Source organism: Sciurus carolinensis, unplaced genomic scaffold (genome assembly GCF_902686445.1).
Source record: "Sciurus carolinensis unplaced genomic scaffold, mSciCar1.2, whole genome shotgun sequence".
NCBI lineage: Eukaryota > Metazoa > Chordata > Mammalia > Rodentia > Sciuridae > Sciurus > Sciurus carolinensis.
The window spans coordinates 104,092-125,147 of NW_025920218.1; the positions used below are offsets into that span (position 1 = coordinate 104,092).

Consider the following 21,056-nt stretch of genomic DNA (forward strand, 5'->3'; position numbering starts at 1 on the left):
CATACATACACTTTAGTAATGGTAAAATATTTGCTAAGACTTTATATTCAAATTCTGTAAGACTTCATATAAAGTATTTTGATGGGACTGGGGTTGTGGCTCAGTGGTAGAGCACTCACCTAGCATGGGTGAGGACTGGGTTCAATCTTCAGCACCACATAAAAATAAAAATAAAGGTATTGTGTCCACCCACAACTAAAAAATTTATTTTTTAAAAAAAGTGTTTTGATAGTAAGAACACATGTCATTAGGGCCTATATAGTCTGCTGGCTTGGTGCAATATAAAAATGCAAGATTGCCATTATAAAGCATAACAGAGGAGAGAAAGTGGAACATTAATATAAGGACACCACAGTATTATGCCATCATATGGCATACTGCTAGTGTGTAGAATGAATAAAGCTGAGAATGTTTGAAAAGAGCCATTCAGTGAGATGACTTTTGTAATCCAGTTCCTATAGGTGATAAGGTTTGATTGTTAAAAATGCTTTTAAAATTATTTGTATGGGACTGGGAAGATAGCTCTGTTGGTTGAGTGCTTGCCTAGCATGCACAAGGCCCCAGGCAATCCCCAGCACCATAAAAAAAATCTGTTATACAACTTTAATTATGATAACCAAAACCGCATTCCATTTAATTTTCTTCATCTGTTAAGACTGTGTAAAAATCCAGAATATGTACAAAAGTATAAGTCATTTTTAACAGAGAAAAAAATAAGAATAATAAAATAATGAACATATTAGGATATTTAATAGGAGGAAACTAATTAGTGTTCTGCATCTTCAGAGGCCCAGGCAAGTTGAAAGATTTATTAGTCAGCTTTTGTTACTGTGACAAAATACATGATAAATCAACTTAAAGAAAGAAATATTTGAATAAACCAAAACAATTCATGATCACTAAACCAAAGATATACTATACAAAGAACTCAAAAACAAATCCCAGAGTTCTCAAGTTGGTGATGCTCTCCAGAAGAGCAGTAAAGTATGTAAAAATTAAGAATGAATTAAATCTCAGAAACAAAACAAAATGTCTCAGAACAATAGATATAACACTGAACAGTCTGATTGTATTGAAAAACAAAACCCAGCATATACTGTTTGCAAGTTACTCATATTAAATGCCAAGACATCCAAGACTGAAAGCAAAAAAATGAAAAAATATAATTTATGCAAATGGAGTCCAAAAACAAGGAATAGCTCTTCTCATGGCTGATAAAACAGGTTTTAAGCAAAAATTAATCAGAAGAGATAAGTCACTACATACAGTTAAAGGGAACAACCCAACCAAAAGATACAATGATAGGAAATATTTATGCCCCAAATGTTGGTGCACTTAATTACATGAAATAAACACTTATTGACTTTAAGTCCCAGTCAGACTCCAAAACAATAAAACTGGGTGATTTGAACACACCCCTCCCATACTAGATTAGGTGATCCAGAGATAAAATCAATGAAAACAATTGTGATCCATATAATACTATAAATGAACATAACATATATCTATATAAAATTTACCCAACAGCTGAATATTTTTTCCCTCAAGAACTTGTGATAGTTTTTCCAAAACAGACCCTGTTTTAAGTCATTGAGCAAGTCTTGAAGAAAAAAGAAAAAAAATTGTTGTTATCCTTAGTATCTTATCAGATCATAATAAAATAAAATTAGAAATCAATAGTAAAAAAATATAGGAACCACATGAACACATGGAGATTGAACAATTATCTTTTAAATGAATGGAGCATAGAAAAAATGAGAGCAGAGATTTTTTTAAAAATTACTAAAATCAAACGAGAATGGAGATACAATACACTAAAATCTCTGTGACACTATGAAGCCACTTTTAATAGGAGGACATTTAGCATTAAGTGACTATACACGCACACACACAAAACAACAAGAGCAACCACATCACACACAAAAAATCAGAATGATACCAAATGAACAATCTAAAGCTACATGTCAAAGCTCTAGAAACACAGGAACAAACTAATTCCAAAAATCAGTGGAAGACAGAAAAAAATAAGGATCACAGCCAAAATCATTGAAATATTTTAAAATACAAAGAATCAAAGCTGCAAAAAATTGGTTTTTGAAAAGATAAACAATATTAATAAATCCCTAGCCAAACTAACCAAAAGAAAGAGAATACCCAAATCAACAAAATTAGAGATAAAAGGAGACATCACCAGTCATTTCTAAAACCCAGAGAACTTTTAAGGTCTATTCTGAAAACTTATATCCCAATAAATTGGAAGATCTAGAAGATATTGACAAATTTCTAGACGCATATGTCCTTCGCAAACTGAATCAAAAGGATAGAGAAAATATAAACAGACCAATAACAAACAATGAGATTGCAGTGGCAATTAAAAGTCATCCAACAAAGAAAACCCCCGGACCAGATGGATTCTCATCTGAGTTCTACCAGACCCTTAAATAACTGATGCCAATTCTTCTCATATTCTTACATGAAATAAAAAGGATGGGAACACTCTCAAACTCATTTTATGAGGGCAACATCATCCTGATACCAAAAGTACAAAAACACACATCAAGGAAAGAAAACTGCAGACAAGACCACTGAACATACATGCAAAAATACTTAGTAAAATATTAGCAAATATGTTTAAAAACACATTAATAAGATTGTGTACCATGATTAAGTTGTATTCATCCAAGGGATGCAAGATTGGTTCAAAATATATAAATCAATGTAATTCATCATACAGACTCAAGAACAAAAAATTCACCATCATCTCTACAGATGCAGAAAAAGTCAATGGCAAAATTTACCACCTATTTATGTTAAAAGCAGTGAAAAAACTTGGGATGGAAGGAATTTACTTCAATATGATAAAGGTTATAATGACAAACACGAAGTTAATATAAAAACTGAAGCTTTTTCCTCTAAATCCACTCTCACCACTCCTATTCAATACAGTCCTTGCAACTCTAGCCAGAGCAATGAAACAAGAGAAGAAAATTAAAGGGATGCAAATGGGAAATGAAGAAGTCAAACTATTTCTGTTTGCTGATGACATGATCCTACACAGAGAGGACATTCCCTCCCAGCAAAAATAATTCACCAGAAGATTTCTACACCTGATCAACAAATTCAGCAAAGCAGTAGGATAAAAGATTAACATACAAAAAAATCAATAGCTTTCTTATGCTTCAATATATGAATGGATGAATCTACATTATGCATAACCATAGAAACAAAAGATGTACCCTATTTGTGTACAATGAATCAAAATGCAGTCTGTAAAAATAAAAAATAATTTAAAAAATAAATTAAAAATTTTTAAATTAAAAAAGAAAAGAAAAATAATGAATCCATGAAGAAAGAAATCAAGGAAACTACTTGATTCACAGTAGCCTCAAAAAAAAACTTATGAATGAATCTAATGGGGTAAATATCTCTATAACTAAAATTATAAAACACTGAAGAAATAAATTGAAGACCTTAGAAGATGGAAAGACTGAACATGTTTATGAATAGGTAAAATTAAAATAATCAAAAGACCATATTACCAAAAGAAATCTAGAGATTCATATCAAGTGCCAATGGTGGTCCTGACAGAACTAGAAAACACTGTTCTCAAATGTATATGCAAGAATAAAAGGCTCAGAATAGCCAAAGCAATCCTGAGCAGTAAGAGCAAGCTGGGAAGCTTCACAATACCTGATCTCAAATTATACTATAGAGTTTTAATAACAAAGTCAGTATTGGCATAAAAATAAATATGAAGATCAGTGGAAGAGATTAGAGGACACATAGACAAATACACATAAACACAGTCATCTGATCCTTGACCAAGGTGCCAAAAACATACATTGAAAAAAGTCCTTTTAACAAGTGGTGATGGGAAAACTGGGTATCTATATGTAGAAGAATGAAACTAGATCCCTACCCCTCACCCTCCACAATAGTCAACTCAAAGTAGATAAAAACCATAGGAATTAGACCAGAAACAGTAAAACTCCTAGAAGAAAATAAATTCAACACTCCAATATGTTGGCACAGGCAACAACCTTAATAAGACTCCTATAGCTCAAGAAATAAAACCAAGAATCAATGTGCAATGTCATTAAATTAAAAAGATTCTGCACAGCAAAGGAAGTCATTAAGAGTGTAAAGAAAAGAGTCTACAGAATGAGGGAAAATCTTTGCCAGTTACTCTTCTGACAAGGGTTTAATATCCAGAGTATATAAAAACTCAAAAGGAATCGGGTCTTCCACATTGAAGGGTCTGGGAGTAGCCACCTTTTTCTTCTCTTTGTCTGGAGCTCAGAACAACATGGACTGATATCCTGGGTATACCTTTATTAAAGAGATAACAGAAAAGACAAGGGTAACTTTAGAGAGATCTGTATAACAGAAGGTTGCCACAGCCATGCCAGAACCAGCAGCTGATAAACTGGCTCCTGCTCAGAACATCCACTACACACCATCTCAGCAGGGAGTAGTTTTCAACTCTGGAGCTAAACAGAGAGCTAGTCAAATGGTAGAAATGCAGTAAGATCCAATGGAACCTCCAAGGTTTAAGATTAATAAGAAAATTCCCCAGGGAACACCTCTTCCTGCATCTGTCATGCATTTTCCTAGTCAAAAATGACTGTAAAGGAACAATAGTGGAAGATTTCTCCTATTTCCAAGTGGAAAAATGCAAAGGGTTATACAATTCCATTAGATAAACATCTAGCTGCTGATGGAAGAGGACTTCAGACAATAAATCTAAATGAGAACTTTGGAAGATTCATGAAGCTGTGGAAATGCGTGTCCAAATACAGCAAAAGATGGCTCAAAAAGAAAAGGAGAAACAAAGAGAAACTTAAAGAAATGGACCAAAAAGCCAGAGAGAGGGAAGTGGGATCAAAACCCATGTGGAAAAAGAGGATGGGGAGACACCTGAGAGAGATGAAATCTGTCATGATAGATGAAAAGAGAGACAGCATGACTGGAATCTTTTTAGGGAAGCTCTTGATAAGAGGTCAAAGCTGCAGAGAAATGAAAATCGAAATATCAGTGAACTCATTGCTCCTGTGTGCCCAATCATTGGAATTCCAATGAACTGCAGTATGACCAAAGGATTTTCAACCAATCTAGGGTGTAGACAATGGATTTGCAGGTGGAGAAGATGAAATTTACAGTGTATATGATCAAGCATGGAGAGGTGGTTAAGATATGACTCAGAGTGTTTATAGGCCCAGTAAAAATCTGGACAAGGATATGTATGGTGATGACCTAGAAACTAGAATAAAGACCAACAGATTTGTTCCTGACAAGGAGATTTCTGGTTCAGATCATAGATGGAGAGGCCAAGAAGGACCAGTTCAGTTTGAAGAAGATTCTTTTGGTTTGGACAAGTTTTTGGAAGGAGCTAAACAGTAGGGTGACTCTTAAAGACCCTCAGATAGCACATGCCATAAAGAACATGAACAAGAAGGGAAGAAGAGGAAGGAGTGGATATACCTGTCTTCAGCGTGAATGAACTATATTACTCATACTCCTAAAGATGCAAGTTATGGGGGAACACTTTGTAAATGGTCAGGATAAAAACCAAATGTAGGTGTCAGATCCCAGCACTACTTTTTATTATGGGAGATGGGGGGAATTGAAAATTCAACTTTCAATTATTTAGTTTTCTTAAACATTTGTGTTTGTACTTCTTTCTTAAAAGTTGTGTTTGTACCTCTCCCACCTTTCAGCACCTATATAACATACTGCCCACACACAGAATTAAGACCACCTTGTGTCACTCTAGTAGTCTGGGGTAATATTTTACAGAAGAACAACTGCTTATGAACAACACTACCCTAACCATGATGAGGAGAAAGTTCACATATTGGAACTATGCTACCAAATGAATTTTGCCTGTATTGTTATGTTTTAGTTTAGAGTGAGGAAAGTAAGTTCTTGCAACTATTTATTTCAATAAAAACATTTAGACCAAAAAAACAAAAACAAAAAAAACAAAAAACAAAACTCAAAACACTTAATAGCAAAAAAAAAAGAAAAAAAATTTAAAAAACCTACTCAATAAATAGCCAAAAACAATCTAATTCGAGTTTTTCTAAGGAAGAAATACAAATGAACAACAAATATATGAAAAAAAATGTTCAACATCTTTAGCAATCAGGAATATGCAAATCAAAATTTTCCTAAGATTTCATCTCGCTCATAATGGCAATCATCAAAATAATGATAACTGCTGGCAAGGGTAGAGGGGAAAAGGTACACATACATTATTGGAGGGAAAGCATATTAGTACAACCACTTTGGAAAGTATTATGGAGATTCCTCAAAAGACCAGGAATGAATTGACCATGTAACCCAGATATCTCATTCCTTGGTATTTATCTAAAAGAATTAAAATCAGCATACTGTGGAGATAAATACATACCAATGCTTATAGTATGTGAGATCTGATGTGCAAAGCCCTGAATTCCATGCCAGTAACTAACGCTGTCTCTCTCTCACACACACACACACACTCATACACAGAGAGAGAGAGAGAAGACAAAATTAAACAAGCAAAGTGTAACACTTTAGCCACTCACCCCATTGGCATCTTCTCAAGAACTTATTTTCCATGTGACCAAGTCTTCTCATTTCTGCTTTTCCCTCCCTTTTCCCTCCAGTGTTTCCTCACGGTATCCAATTGTCTTGGGCTCTCGGAGGCAAACCTCTGGATCCCCGCCTAGGAAGAAATAGAAAATGTTAACACCAAGGTCTCCACGAAACAGGAATGCAGGCACCAGGACACTTGGTTGTCACCCTGACTCACTTCCTTCCCAGGTTCCCTGGACTCCTACTCCTGGTAGAGCCCAGTGGGAGGCATATATTAGGTGCAGCTCTCACAGGAGGGTTCAGATAGCTAAAGACTGAATGTGCTACAATACCACTTGGACTGACATGTCTATTGGGGTGACTGTAAATACTTATCCTACAGATGACAGATGTTCTCTCATGGCCAGCCTAGGTGTCCATTAATAGATGAATGGATAAAGAAAATGTGGTTCACACACACACACACACACACACACACACACACACACATGCACACACAGGTTTGACTCAGTCATAAAGAAAAACAAAGCTTTGTCATATGCTGGTAAATGGATGGAACTGGAGAGAGTCGGTCTAAGAGAAATAAACCAGATTCAGAAAGTCAAAGGTTAAATGTTTTCTCTTATACATGGAAGATGGAGAGAAAAAAAATTAAAGTGATCTCACAAAATTAGAAGTGAAATAGAGGTTAGATGAATGATAGGAGGGAAAGAGGAAGAGCTGGGTATGAAGTTGACCAAAATATACTATGATCATCTATGACATATATCACAATTTTATATATAACTACAATGCATAAATTAAAAAATGAACAGAAGACCAATAAAGTATAGAAAGGGAATCAGGGAGAGGAAGGAGGGAAGGGAAAGGGGAAGTACTATGGATTGAAACAGAGCAATCTATGCTATATGCATTTATGAAGATGTCACAATGAACCCCACTGTTATGTATAACTATAAGGCACTAATAAAAACATCAAAAACAGGAGAAAAGGTTTATTTTTTCCTCACAAGTTCAGAGGTTTTAGTCCATGTTACTAGGCACCATTGTTTCAGAGCCTGTGGTGAAGCAGAATGTCATGGTGTGGAGGGTGTGATGAAGGAAAACTGCTCACATTATGGCAGTCAGGAAGCAGAGAGTGGAGAAGCTGCCAGGGACAAGTCTTCCCGGGCATGTTCCCATGAACCCACGTATTTCAACTAGATCCCACTCACTATGGTTTCCGATTCATCCCAGTAATGCCATCGAATTATGAATCTGTTGGTAGAATAATCAGTCAATGATGTCAAAGCCTTCATGATCCAACCACTTTCTGAAAGCACCACCTCTGAACACTGCTATGTTGGGGGCAAAGTCTTCAGCAGATGAGCCTTCAGGGAACATTCCAGATTCAAACTATAACAGAGGACCTAAAGGAAACTTACCCAGAACATGAGAACATATTGATTATCCAGTTAATTAAACCTCTATTATTATTATCAGCACATTTGGAGATTCTGATTTTGTTGTCTAAGGGAAAAGAATTGATGCCTGGGTTTTCTTTGAACACCCTCTATTTTGTTTGGATTTGTTTGAGACTGAAGCAGATAATTGCTCCAACTTCTTTCTTAGATGATGCTTATGTTCAATCCCAGAAGATTTCCTTCAGAGTGCAGTTCTTTTTTCTCCCCTAATACCTAATTATTTCATGATACTTTATTTTCAAATCAGGTCACAACATTAAGCTTTTGACCCATTCGTCCATTGTACAAGCTACAAATGCTTGCTGGTCCAGCTGAGGGGACACTCTTCAGTAGATAGTTTGAAAAGTGAATAAAAATCCATAAACAAATATTCAAATAGTTTCCATAAGAACATAGATAAGTGTGACCCCAACTTTTAGTCCATAGTGCTGCATCTATGCCAATTCTACTCTTAGAAAGACATTTCAAAAATAGCAGTAATTAAGTTAAGTGGTTTCCCCAGATCCCATAACTTAACCTTGCAGTTAACAGCTACAGAGTGGCATCTACACGTTGATACTAGTGGAGGCACAGGCTGCCAAATAACATTTGATCTTGCTTTCCTGAGCACAAGGCACAGGCAGAGTGCCAATGTCCTGCTCCTTTACTTCAGGTGGGAAGCCATGGTTCTGGATTTGCTGTATACACTGCCATGTTGGTTGTGACATCACACAGCAGACTGTGGGCCTCTGAAATCCAATGAAATGTAAAAGCAGTGGTAACAGTATATGCGACCATGTTTTCAAAAATCATCCAATTACCCACATGCATTTTCAGCAGTCCTCAACAATCCCATCAAGACCATCACATGTAATTCCCCATATGCCGAATGAATAATACTTCTCCTCTGGTTTAGGTCTCTTCTGCAGCAGAGGTTTTTCATGTGCATGATCATAAAGGATGCAATTAAATAATCTGTGTACTCCATCATTCACATAATACATAAAATCTGTTTACTTGACTCATCATCATCAGAGCCTGCCTGTTCCTTTAATATGATTTTTTTTTTTTTTGGCAATGATATTTTACTGCAAGCATGAAAGCTGAAGCAACATAATATCTACCTGGTTCAGCTATGGTCTTCACTCCAGAGTCCCACAGAAAGTATTTGTCCAGTGCTGGGTTAATCACACTGGTGATCTCTTCAAATTTAAGCTTTACTTCTTCAGATCCAGGAAAGCCTCCACCAATATCAAGCAGATACATGATGAAACTAACCTCAGCTCCAATGCCAAAGACAGTGGGCATCAGAGATGGCCTGCAGGAAAGTCTCAGGATCAGTGCAGCCATTCTCCATGTGAAAACTGATACCAATGACATCAATATTTGATTCTTTATCTAGTTCCAAAAGAAGTCTGCTGGTTTTGAGTGTGGCACCACATTTAACACCGAGGTGGCAGACTACTTTAAAATCATCAGTGGCACAGATGGGCCCAGGAGCACAATGGTTGGAGGAGCCAAAGGCATCCCCAGGGACTCCCAGCGTGCTTAGACACTGTGGCTGGTGCAACTTGGGGCCCGACCTGTGGGTGCCACAAGGACGACTCGGGCACCGTGAGGACATCTGGACCCAGGAGAAGTGGCCCACGACCCTCTCTGCCACCAAGTGTTCCCCTGCTGGCAGAGCGGGTCAGTGTGGGCCGCTGGACACTTGGCTGTGCTTCCCTTCCACCGCCCACTCGCCTCACAGCACAAGGAAGGCGCTGACTCGCCCTGTGGAGATGCCGCCGCGGGATCGGAGCCCCGCAGCGTTGATGAGGAACCAAAGCGAGAGGAGAGCTCCACTGCCCACCACTGCAGCGCCTGTCAGCTACCTAAATCCCGCCAGTCTGAGACGCCAGCCCCAGGTGGTGCGAGCTGCTGGCTGAAGGAGGCCTCAGGCAGCAGAGGACACTGCAGGGACTGACCTCAAAGTGCATGCAGTTCTATGGAGAAATTTGACCCAGACTAACTCATCTGGCTGTTAACAACACCAAGTATATCTCCATTCAAACTTAGAGTTAATATGAAATTTTGTATGCATTTTTTAATCATGTTGTATGTGATTGCATTTATGTCTGTCCTTTTTTGAAGAGTACAGAACAAAGGTTGCATATTTACAGATCTTGTTCATAAAGTAGCAGTGAATCCATGTTATTACTATGTTTACTCTAATCTTGTTAAAACTGGGCAATGTGAGCTAGAAAGCTAATCACATTTAATTTTTAGAAAAATTAATAAGTACTTCTTTAGAACTCATGGAAAATCTTCCAATCTTATCCAACAACATTTGTTTATCAGTTACCATGTGCCATGCCCAACTTGAGTTGTTCCTGGGAGTAGGACACAACAAAAACCAAAAATATTTAAATTCTTCAAAGTTAGGTTACTGCTTTCATGGGGAAAAAAAAGTACAATTAACTAAGTATTTGGAGTGATAGATGACGCCATAAACTGATTTGAGAAAATAAATTCGAGTTAGTGACTTTGCCTCTGAGCCTTGTTGATATTTGTACCTTAATTCTGCATGCAACAGATTTTTTTCAAGCATCTTTTAACAAATTTTACTGGTGTAAATTTGAAGGCAAAAATGAATGTGTATTTAAGAAGCAGGTAAACAAAGCTCATTTGGAGGGGAAGAAGACAGGATCAGGGAAGCATATAAAAAGGTTTATTTCCCACTTATCTGCATCCTTGCAACACTAGCTTCAGCAGCCCCTTTTAACTCAGGGGGCCCTTTCAATGCCACATGGTTGAAGTTAATCATGTGAACTGACTTTAGACTCATCTTATATTTTACTAGTGGAGTATGTGACAAAATATTAATTTGCTATAAAGCGTGTTTAGATATACTTCTGTTGTTTTATTTTTGAGGTTTCTACTTAATGCTTCCTTGTTGCAGTTTTGGTTTTCAGTGCTATTATCTGGCTGAATTTTGGGTAGCAACATGAATCTAGCATGATTCTTAGGTGGACATGTTTTCCCATATTTCCCAGTCATTAAATCCATTTATTTGAATAACTAAGTTCTACAAAGTCATAGATATGTCTGACTTGAAAAACAATTTTTCTACAACAGGTACTTAGAAATTTAATTATGGTAAGCACATATATAGTTTAAAAACATTGCCCAATTGGGGGCTATATAAATTTCTGCTTCTCTACAAACCAGGCCAAATACTAATATTATTGAATGTTTAAAATATCATTCATTTTCTGTCTAAAAAGGCATATCACAAGGAATTTCATTTGAATTTTTCTGATTAATAATAAGATTAAACATATTGGTAACATATTATTTACCACCTATGTGAAACTCACATACACACATATTCTACAAACATGGGAATAGCCATCCATTAGCCTTCACTTGAAGGTTTATAAGCTAGTGGATGCCATAAACCAGACCAATACAAGGACAGTAAGCCCTCGAGACATGTAAAGCGAGGATCATGGAGTATTCACCTGCAAGAGTTTTCTTCTGGAATAAAAAACTTCATGTAGTGCTATTTTTTAATGAAAGGAAGCAAAGACTATTATTTACAAATTCACTCTGGTTCAGAAAAGTCAAGGTTATTTGCTTGTGAGAACAATAACTAGTTAAGCTATGCAACTTTGTGTTTACATGAAATATCATTATTTATACCCTTTTAGCTCTAATATTGGCATACAACTGTAAATTTGCCTATACTGCAAGATCTTCCCTCACTCATCAAGTAGATATTGATATTTTTTTCAAAGATTTCACTTTAGAATCCAATAATCCATCATCTCCATGCCAGTAGCTTCTGTTAACACCTAATAAGAGAATAGTTGTTTATGCCCCAGCCTCAGCCTGTACATATTGAATACTTGTCAGGAATCATCAAATATACCCCAAACCCACCATGTGTGAAATGGACCCATGACTCCATACCTGGTCCTTGGTTGAGGGTATTATTATCTCACCAGCTGTGAAAGGCAGACCCAGCAGTGTCCCTGACATCTTTCTCTCCCAATGACCAATCAGTCTGGTCCTTCTCCTAAGGCTGCTTCAAATCCAGGCATGAAGTTTCTGTCTCCACATCTTCCAAATTCAACTAACCTATTCTTGCCCTCAGCAGAGACACCGGCATCCACCCTTGACTCCTGCCATGCACTCTCCACATGCAGCCAGGCTGGTCTTCTCAAAAGTGTGCCAAGTTAGACAATCCCCTGCTTAGTGCACTGTGATTGTTCACAAGATGAAGGGGAAGTCTCTGAAGACCCTGAATAAGATCAACATATCTTTTCATGACAAGGCATCAAACTTCACTTCCATCATGATCCCCTATCATCTGTGTGTGTATGTGTGTGTGTGCATGCATAATCTTCACACACAGCTTGTATGTATGTATATATTGGTATATATCCGCTAAATGCTGTTTGATTATACTGCAGATTATAAAGACTAAAATTACATCCTGGTTCTCTAATTAATCAACCTGAGAGATGTGCTTCCCCTAGTTTTCAGGTCTGAGACTAATTAATTATTAGCAATATTAGTAAACCTGACTTTACATAAGTCTGTGTACTTTCAGAGGTATCTACTCTTTTCCCTAATGTTTGTGAAAATTATCCTTTGAGTAAAGTTCACATTAACATATAAATACCATTTTGAAGTGAACAATTCATTGGCATTTAATACATTCACATTTTACACCCATCCTTCCATCTGGTTCTGAAATATTGTCATCATCCCAAAAGGAGACCCTGCTTTCATTAAGCAGTCATTCCCTATTCTCCCCTCTCCCCAGCCTCTGGCAACCATTAACCCTTCTGTCTGCCTGGGTATACCTGTTCTGAATGTTTCATACAAATGGATTCATACACTATTTGTCTTTTTCTGTCTGTCTCTTCATCCATATGGCCTAATATTTTTAAGGTTCATCCATGTTGTCACCTTTTTATGTGAACATGCCACATTTCCTTTAAACATGTCTGATGTCTGAGATTTTTCTCATTGGTTCATACCCATTTGCCCTCAGGCATCTCTCTGAATTAATCAACTTCCTCAATACAGAAATTAATAGAATCACCAGCATGCAAGACTCACTTATTACTTTTTCATTTCATCCTTGTCCCCAATCTATTCTTTTGCTTCAAAAACACTCACTCACTATGTTTGAGGTGTGTCATTAAACATACCCACATCCTGGTAATATCTGTACTTGTTTTCAATGTGTGCTTTCAATCTCTGCTAATGGTTTTTTGTGTTGTAAATCTCATTCTGAATCTTCCCCTTTCCCATTGACACCATAGACCTACCTGTGTCACTATTTGTACTTTACTTTGTTGTTCCTATTTGCTGAGGAATATTTCACAGCCAGCACCAGGCACATTTTTCTTATCCCTTTTCCTAGTAGTGAAAAGCTAGTTGTTTCTAATTCCCTGCCACAACCAAATGATCCTTCTCATGTGTGTCCTCAGGGACCTGTAGACCTGTTAAGAATGTCTCAGATGCATGCAGGGATGAAATGGCCATGAGAAGATGAACACATACTTACTTTAACTAGATTCCTTCCCTGAATACTCTGTGATGCACACTTGCACCAGAGGACTTAAGTGACCTGTTTCCTCACATCTTGTGTAACACACATTCTCATCTATCTTCAATATTAGCTCATTTTAAAAATTTACATTTCCTTATTTATGAGAACAGTAAGCATCTTTTTCAGATTTACTAGTCCCTTCCTGGCAGTTGTCCATCCACATCCTTTGTGAATTTTTAAAGGCAACCTCTTACCTCTGTTGTCATTATTGTGGTTTTTATAGTTCATTCATAAGAATGTTTGGCAATACTAGACATTGACTTATTATCTTTTTAGATTGATTTGTCTTTTAGTTTCTAAAAACTGAAGTATGCCTCCAATGCCCTGTACCATGCCTGTTAATGTCTCTGGTAACACTTGCTTGTTGTTAAAGCTTATTTTTTGGTGTGTTTATGTTTTCTGAATGCCCAGATTAGCTTTATATTCTCAGTTTTCTTATTTTGATCTTTAATCTTTCTGGAGTTCAATTCTATATCCAACAAACTGAATGAATAAATTAACAGAAGGGAAGGAACAAATCTTCCTTACAAGTCTATAGTAAACACATGTAGAAGAAAGGCAGGGAATAGAAAATCACCATTAGAACATCATGACAACATTGCTGCTGAAACATCTGTTGACTTTTTTCCTTTCTTCTGTTTTTTTTTTTTTTTTTTTTTTTTTCCCTTGGTACCGGGATTGAATGAAGGGGAGCTTAACCACTGAGCCTCATCCCCAGCCACTTTTATGTTTTATTTAGATATAGGGTCTTGCTAAGTTGCTTAGGTCCTTGCTAAGTTGCTGAGGTTGGCATTAAACTTGTGATCCTCCTGTCTCAGCCTCTTGCACTGCTGGGATTATAGGCATGTGCCACCACACCTGGTATACCTTCTTGTGGGAAGCCATTCTTATTTAGCAGAATCAGACTAGGTTGAGCCATGCAACGTAGAGGCCTGGCCTCTAGCAACTGCTGGGAAGTATGTGGCACTGTGTGGGAGTGGTTCCCTTTCTCCTTCTGGAATTTTCCCTCTAAGAGAATGGCTTCCCAAACTCCACCCTATCCTGTCCATCAGAAGCTCCTCCCAGTCCTTGCCCCCCTTATCTGTAAATGATGAATAAAGGAGAGTTGGACAAATCCATGGTATTGTACAGAGGCCAGAGCAGGTATGGCCAGACCTGTCACACCCCCTCACATATGAAAAGAGTATTGACTTTTTTTTTAATTTATTTTTATTGTAAACAAATGGGATACATGTTGTTTCTGTTTGTACATGGAGTAACAGCATACCATTTGCATATTCATACATTTACATAGAGTAAAGATGTTTGATTCATTCCATTATTTTTTCCTTCCCCCCGAGTCCTCCCATCTCTCTTTTGCCTCTATACAGTTGCTCCTTCCTCCCTTTGTGCCCCCCTCCCACCCCCCATTACATGTCATCATCCGCTTATCACTGAGATCATTTGCCTTTTGGATTTTTGAGATTGGCTTATCTCACTTAACATGATATTCTCCAATTTCATCCATTTGCCTGCAAATGACATAATTTTATTTTTCTTTATAGCTGAATAATATTGCATTGTATATATATATACCACAGTTTCTTTATACATTCATCAATTGAAGGGAATCTAGGTTGGTTCCATAGTCTGGCTATTGTGAATTGAGCAGCTATGAACATTAATGTGGCTGTATCTCTGCAGTATGCTGATTTTAAGTCCTTTGGGTATAGGCCAAGGAGTGGGATAGCTGGGTCAAATGGTGGGTCCATTCCAAGTTTTCTAAGGAATCTCCACACTGCTTTCCAGAGTGGCTGCACTAATTTGCAGTCCCACCAGCAATGTATGAGTGTACCATTTTCCCCATATCCTCTCCAACATATATTGTTGCTTGTATTCTTTTTTTTAACTGTGTTTTTATTGTTTTTTTCTCTTTATTTATTTATTTATTTTATTGTAAACAAATGGGATACATGTTGTTTCTCTATTTGTACATGGCGTCAAGGAATACCATTTGTGTAATCATAAATTTACATAGCGCAAGGTTGTTTGATTCATTCTGTTATTTTTTTCGCTTCCGCCCCACCCGTCCCACCCCTCTTTTCCCTCTATACAGTCTTTCCTTCCTCCATTCTTACCACCCTCCTTACCCTAACCCTAAACCTAACCGTAACCCTAACACTAAAACCTCCCACCCCCCATTATACGTCATAATCCGATGATCAGCGAGATCATTCTTCCTTTAGTTTTTTGAGATTGGCTTATCTCACTTAGCATGATATTCTCCAATTTCATCCATTTGCCTGCAAATGCCATAACTTTATCATTCTTCAGGGCAGAGTAATATTCCCTTGTGTATATATGCCACAGTTTCTTTATCCATTCATCAACTGAAGGGCATCTAGGTTGGTTCCAAAATCTGGCTATGGTGAATTGAGCAGCAATGAACATTGGTGTGGCTGTATTTCTGTAGTATGCTGATTTTAAATCCTTTGGGTATAGGCCAAGGAGTGGGATAGCTGGGTCAAATAGTGGGTCCATTCCAAGCTTTCTGAGGAATCTCCATACTGCTTTCCAGAGTGGCTGCACTAATTTGCAGCCCCACCAGCAATGTATGAGTGTACTTTTTCCCCACATCCTCGCCAACACCTATTGTTGCTTGTGTTCTTGAAAATCACCATTCTAATTGGGGTGAGATGGAATTTTAGATGGAAATGATTTACATTTCTCTTATTACTAGAGATGTTGAACATTTTTTCATATATCTGTTGATTTCTTGTAGATCTTCTTCTGTGTAGTATCTGTTCATATCCTTAGCCCATTTCTTGATTGGGTTATTAGTATTCTTGGTGTAGAGTTTTTTGAGTTCTTTATAGATTCTGGAAATTAGTGCTGTATCTGAAGTATGAGTGGCAAAGATATTCTCCCACTCTGAAAGCTCTCTCTTCGCATTGCTGAAAGTTTCCTTTGCAGAGAGAAAGCTATTTAATTTGATTCTATCCCAGTTATTGATTCTTGCTTTTATTTCTTGTGCTATGGGAGTCCTGTTAAGGGAGTCTGATCCTAAGTCAACAAGGTGAAGATTTGGACCTACTTTTTCTTCTATAAGATGCAGGATCTCTGGTTTGATTTCAAGGTCCTTGATCCATTGTGAGTTGAGTTTCATGCAGGGTGAGAGATAGGGGTTTAGTTTCATTCTGTTGCATATGGATTTCCAGTTTTCCCAGCACCATTTGTTGAAGAGGCTATCTTTTCTCCATTGCATATTTTTGGCACCTTTGTCTAGTATGAGAAAATTGTATTTATTTGGGTTTGTGTCCGTGTCTTCTATTCTGTACCATTGATCTACCTTTCTATTTTGGTGCCAATACCATGCCGTTCTTGTTACTATTGCTTTGAAGTATAGTTGAAGTTCTGGTATTGTGATACCCCCTGTTTCATTCTTCCTGCTAAGAATTGCTTTAACTATTCTGGGTTTCTTATTCTTCCAGATGAATTTCATGATTGCTTGCCCTATTTGTGTAAGGTACGTCATTGGGATTTTAATTGGAATTGCATTGAATCTGTATAGCACTTTTGGTAGTATGGCCATTTTGACAGTATTAATGCAGTCTATCCAAGAACATGGGAGATCTTTCCATCTTCTAAGGTCTTCCTAAATTTCTTTCTTCAATGTTTTATAGTTTTCATTGTAGAGATCTTTTACCTCTTTGGTTAGATTGATTCCCAAGTTTTTTTTTTTTTTTTTTTTTGAGGCTATTGCAAATAGAGTTGTTTTCCTCATTTCCCTTTCAACTGTTTCATCGCTTGCGTATAAAAATGCTTCAGACTTATGTGTGTTGATTTTACGGCCTGCTATTTTGCTGAATTCATTGATGAGGTCTAGAAATTTTCTGGACGTGGTTTTTGGATCTTCTAAATATAGAATCATGTCATCAGCAAATAGTGACAGCTTAAGTTCCTCTTTTCCTATTTGTATCCCTTTAATTTCTTTGGTGTGCCTAATTGCTATGGCTAGACTTTCGAGGACAATGTTGAATAGAAGTGGTGTAGGAGGACATCCCTGTCTTGTACCCATTTTTAAAGGGAATGGTTTCGGTTTTTCTCCATTAAGAATGATGTTGATCATGGGCTTAGCATAAATAGCCTTTACAATGTTCAGGTATGTTCCTACTATCATTATTTTTTCTAGTAATTTGAGCATGAAGGGGTGTTGTATTTTGTCGAACACTTTTTCCGTGTCAATTGAAATAACCATATGATTCTTATCCTTAAGTCTATTGACATGATTTATTACTTTTATTGATTTATGGATGTTAAACCATCCTTGCATTCCAGGGATGAATCCCACTTGATCGTGGTGCACTGGAGTTTTTAACTTGGTTTATCGTTTCCTTCATTTCAAGGATTTCTGTTTGTTTGCTTTTCAGTATCTCTCTTTATTGAAATGATCTTTTGCTTCCCGTATTTGCTCTTTTAACTGTTGTTTGGTGTGATCATTTAGTGCCTGCATTTGCTCTTTCATCTCCTTGTTTGCTTCCCTGATTGTTTTAATTATGCACATTCTGAACTAACTTTCTAACATTTCTTCTGCTGTGCTGTCATTGAGTTTTATTATTATAGTATCTAGGTTTGTTTGGGACATTTTCTTCCCTTGTTTTTTTCATATTGTTCAGGTATCTAACCCTCTAATAATGAAACACTGGGATATTGCAGATTTCCTTTATTGACTAATATTGAATCTTAGATTTCCCAATAACTCATCTCTTAGCCTTCAGTAGCCTGAAGTCTTGGAGGAACTTGATAATGTGTTGCTCCACTAGGAAGTTGGACTTCTTGGGGTGGTGACCATCAGGTGGGGTACATTCCCTGGTGGCTCTCAGTTGGTCTTGAGTCTCTCAATACCCCCTCTTCTTGGCTGCTGGGTCTTATCATAGGTCCTCTTGCCTCCTGTAGGTGTCTCAGGAAGGGAGTTGCCCTACCAATGATGATGGCCACACCCTCAGGATTAATTCAAAATGCCTGCACCAGCCTATAAAGAAGCCTATGTCTAACTCTGTGATGGTGACAAACCTCAGCATGGTGGTCGGGCGGGGTTGTTCAGTGATGGCATCTGTCTTTGGCCTTGTGCTTGGGTGGGTTGGCAACACGTCGCCCGGCTCTGCAAGGCAGGCAGGTTGGGTGCCCACCTGCTACCTCACCCACCAAGTCGCTCCACAACTGCAACCAACTAGTGATGGCACCAACCTAGGTGCAGGAGTCAGGTGGGGTCGCTCAGTTATGACGTCTGTCCTTGGCCTGCTGGCTGGGTGGGATAGCTGCCCACCACCTACCTCTGTGATGTAGGTGGCCTGGCTCACCACCAGCTCACTCTGTGACTGCCTGCAATTTCATTTCTGATGGCTGAATAAAATTCCTTTCTGTATATACACGCCATATTTTCTTTAATTTTCTTTAACCATTCATCTGTTGATGGACACAGGCTGGTTCCATAACTTGGCTATTGTGAACTGTGGTGCCAAATTCGCCTGCAGTACTGCAATAGTAACTTTAATTATCTTGAATAAATGCCGAGAAGTGGTTGGGTCATACTGGCTTTTAAAGCTCTCAAATTTTAATTTATTATGATAATAATAATAATATGTTTAATATAACTATATTAATATTATTGTACATTACTATATTATATTATACTGTATGTATTGTAACATTATGAATCTCAGGTAGTGAACTCAGGTTTATAAGCCATCTGAATGATTAGTTATCCAGGAAACCTAGGCAAGGATCCTGCACTCATGTAAATGAGTGCTGCCCAGGGTTATGGCCAGCTATCACTATCACCTGGGCAGTGACTGTATCCCATATGGTGGGCCCTTCTGCATTTCTTCTCTCCTCAGTTAGAGGATGGTGTGATAACCAGGTAGCCACAGTGATTCAATGATTCCCATCTCCTGGAATCTGTCTCCCCTTTGTGTAATCTCTACCCTCACTTTACCAAGATGGTCTGTGTGACCAATACAATATAGCATATGGTAAAGTGACTATGTCACTGTCCAGATCAGGTTATAAAGGCCACTGTGATCCACCCCTTTTCCCCACAATTGGGTCATTAGCTCTGTGTTTAGCCAGTTACAGTGTCTTGAGGACACTCAGCCAACCTTGTGCAGAGGCCAGTAGGCAGTGGAAACCTGACTACACAACTCAAGGGAGGGCTCAGTTGACTGCAGCCTCATGAGAAAATTTGGGGCAGAATCAGCCAGCTACAGCACCCCTATTCCTGACCCTCAGGCAACTGTGTGAATGAACATGTTGGTTGCTTGATGTGGTTTGGATGTGGCATGTCCCCGAAGACTCTTGTGTTGATGTCTTGTCCCCAGTGCAGCAGTGTTAAGTGGTGGGGTTTTTGGAAAGTGATTGAATCATGGAGGCTCCCATCTCATCAATGGATTCATCAATCGAGAGTTGAATGACCTACTGGGAGGTGGGGGGACTTTGTTGGAGGAAGTAGGTCACTGGGGGTGAGCCCTGGAAGCTATTCCTTCTCACCTGTTCCTACTTTTCCCTTTCTGCTTCCTGGCAGCTATGAGCGGAGTAGCTTTCCTCTGATATACTCTTCTGTGACACTGTTTTTGCTTTGGTGCCTCCTGACTGAAATCTTGTTCTAAGCAGTTAAGTTGGGCAGTAAATGGACACAAAGCAATAGATAACAAATACAGAGTGATGTTCATCTATGAAGGGCTCTTCCCTTCCCTCCTTGTGCCCTCTCACCCTGTCCAGGTCACTTTGAGCATTCTCCGGCACACGGCTCATAACCAAAAATGTGTCCTCTGCTCACTAAAGACTCTTCCCACTAAGGTCTCTGAGAGCTCCTAGGAGGCTGTGGCCTTCCCCTGTAACCAGGCTCTCTTTCTCTACTAGCACAGAGCCTGCCCTCAGTAAGTTTTCCATAAGTGTTTGCTTAGTAGATCTGGGTATTTGTTTCTTCCCCAGAGCCTGAAAAATTATGCTTTGCTCAAATTGAGTACCCAGTAGGTTTTTGTTGATCAAGTAATCAACCTGCAAAATTTATTGCCAGTTCAAAATTATCACTCACCCCTTCAATACTGACATTGATCAAACATTTTTCATCTGATAATCTGAGTATAAAAGCAATTTAAAATGTACACTTGTTGTCATGCAAATTAATACTTACACTTAATTAAAAATCAGAACAACTATAGTTGGAATTCTGCAACAAGGAGAACTTTCATCTTGTCCAGGGAATTATACAAATTTTAATATACTTTAGAAGGCAGAGTTGCCTAAGGGAAGGTTGTCCAAATTACATTCATCAAGAAAGATCTGGCTTCTGTCCTTTAGAAGGCAGTACAGGAGAGAAAACATGAGTGCCATTTCTGAAGTCTGTCACTGTGAGAAACTCAAATTGTGTGTGTGTGTGTGTGTGTGTG

The 21,056-nt window shown here is 38.1% G+C and overlaps 2 pseudogenes; one reads left to right on the top strand and one right to left on the bottom strand.

Annotated features, from left to right (window-relative positions):
- The first annotated feature begins 4,333 nt into the window (after nucleotides 1–4,333).
- On the top strand, nucleotides 4,334–5,500 carry LOC124975160 (SNW domain-containing protein 1-like; annotated as a pseudogene).
- Nucleotides 5,501–8,587: 3,087 nt separating this feature from the next.
- On the bottom strand, nucleotides 8,588–9,645 carry LOC124975161 (ornithine decarboxylase-like; annotated as a pseudogene).
- Nucleotides 9,646–21,056: the final 11,411 nt, after the last annotated feature.